Source organism: Hypanus sabinus, chromosome 18, assembly GCF_030144855.1.
Source record: "Hypanus sabinus isolate sHypSab1 chromosome 18, sHypSab1.hap1, whole genome shotgun sequence".
In the NCBI taxonomy this organism is placed as follows: domain Eukaryota; kingdom Metazoa; phylum Chordata; class Chondrichthyes; order Myliobatiformes; family Dasyatidae; genus Hypanus; species Hypanus sabinus.
In genome coordinates, this window is record NC_082723.1 from 75650914 (window position 1) to 75653041 (window position 2128).

Here is a 2128-nt window from a genome sequence, read left to right on the forward strand (position 1 = left end):
CCTCTTCCCTCACCCTCTTCCCCTCCCTCATCTGATCGCCCTCTTTCCTCACCCTCTCCCCTCCCTCATCTGATCACCGTCTTTCCTCACCCTCTCCCCCTCCCTCATCTGATCGCCCCTCTCCCCTCCCTCATCTGATCGCCCTCTCCCCTCCCTCATCTGATCGCCCTCTCCCCCTCCCTCATCTGATCACCCTCTCCCCTCCCTCATCTGATCGCCCTCTCCCCTCCCTCATCTGATCACCGTCTTTCCTCACCCTCTCCCCCTCCCTCATCTGACCGTCTTTCCTCACTCTCTCCCCCTCCCTCATCTGATCGCCCTCTCCCCTCCCTCATCTGATCACCCTCTCCCCTCCCTCATCTGATCGCCCTCTCTCCCTCCCTCATGATCGCCCTCTCCCCCTCCCTCATGATCACCGTCTTTCCTCACCCTCTCCCCCTCCCTCATCTGATCACCCTCTCCCCTCCCTCATCTGATCGCCCTCTCCCCTCCCTCATCTGATCACCCTCTCCCCTCCCTCATGATCGCCCTCTTTCCTCACCCTCTCCCCCTCCCTCATCTGATCGCCCTCTCCCCTCCCTCATCTGATCGCCCTCTCCCCTCCCTCATGATCGCCCTCTCCCCTCCCTCATCTGATCACCCTCTTTCCTCACCCTCTCCCCTCCCTCATCTGACCACCGTCTTTCCTCACCCTCTCCCCTCCCTCATCTGATCACCCTCTTCCCCTCCCTCATCTGATCGCCCTCTCACCTCCCTCATCTGATCACCCTCTCCCCTCCCTCATCTGATCGCCCTCTCCCCCTCCCTCATCTGACCGTCTTTCCTCACTCTCTCCCCCTCCCTCATCTGATCGCCCTCTCCCCTCCCTCATCTGATCACCCTCTCCCCCTCCCTCATGATCGCCCTCTTCCTCACCCTCTCCCCCTCCCTCATGATCACCGTCTTTCCTCACCCTCTCCCCCTCCCTCATCTGATCGCCCTCTCCCCTCCCTCATCTGATCACCCTCTCCCCCTCCCTCATGATCGCCCTCTTTCCTCACCCTCTCCCCCTCCCTCATGATCGCCCTCTCCCCCTCCCTCATGATCACCGTCTTTCCTCACCCTCTCCCCTCCCTCATCTGATCACCCTCTCCCCTCCCTCATCTGATCGCCCTCTCCCCTCCCTCATCTGATCACCCTCTTCCCCTCCCTCATGATCACCGTCTTTCCTCACCCTCTCCCCTCCCTCATCTGATCGCCCTCCTCCGCCTCCCTCATCTGATCACCCTCTCCCCTCCCTCATGATCGCCCTCTTTCCTCACCCTCTCCCCCTCCCTCATCTGATCGCCCTCTCCCCTCCCTCATCTGATCGCCCTCTCCCCTCCCTCATGATCGCCCTCTCCCCTCCCTCATCTGATCACCCTCTTTCCTCACCCTCTCCCCTCCCTCATCTGACCACCGTCTTTCCTCACCCTCTCCCCTCCCTCATCTGATCACCCTCTTCCCCTCCCTCATCTGATCGCCCTCTCCCCTCCCTCATCTGATCACCCTCTCCCCTCCCTCATCTGATCGCCCTCTCCCCCTCCCTCATCTGACCGTCTTTCCTCACTCTCTCCCCTCCCTCATCTGATCGCCCTCTCCCCTCCCTCATCTGATCACCCTCTCCCCCTCCCTCATGATCGCCCTCTTTCCTCACCCTCTCCCCCTCCCTCATGATCACCGTCTTTCCTCACCCTCTCCCCCTCCCTCATCTGATCGCCCTCTCCCCTCCTCATCTGATCACCCTCTCCCCCTCCCTCATGATCGCCCTCTTTCCTCACCCTCTCCCCCTCCCTCATGATCGCCCTCTCCCCCTCCCTCATGATCACCGTCTTTCCTCACCCTCTCCCCTCCCTCATCTGATCACCCTCTCCCCTCCCTCATCTGATCGCCCTCTCCCCCTCCCTCATCTGATCACCCTCTCCCCTCCCTCATCTGATCGCCCTCTCCCCTCCCTCATCTGATCACCGTCTTTCCTCACCCTCTCCCCCTCCCTCATCTGACCGTCTTTCCTCACTCTCTCCCCCTCCCTCATCTGATCGCCCTCTCCCCTCCCTCATCTGATCACCCTCTCCCTCCCTCATCTGATCGCCCTCTCCCCCTCCCTCAT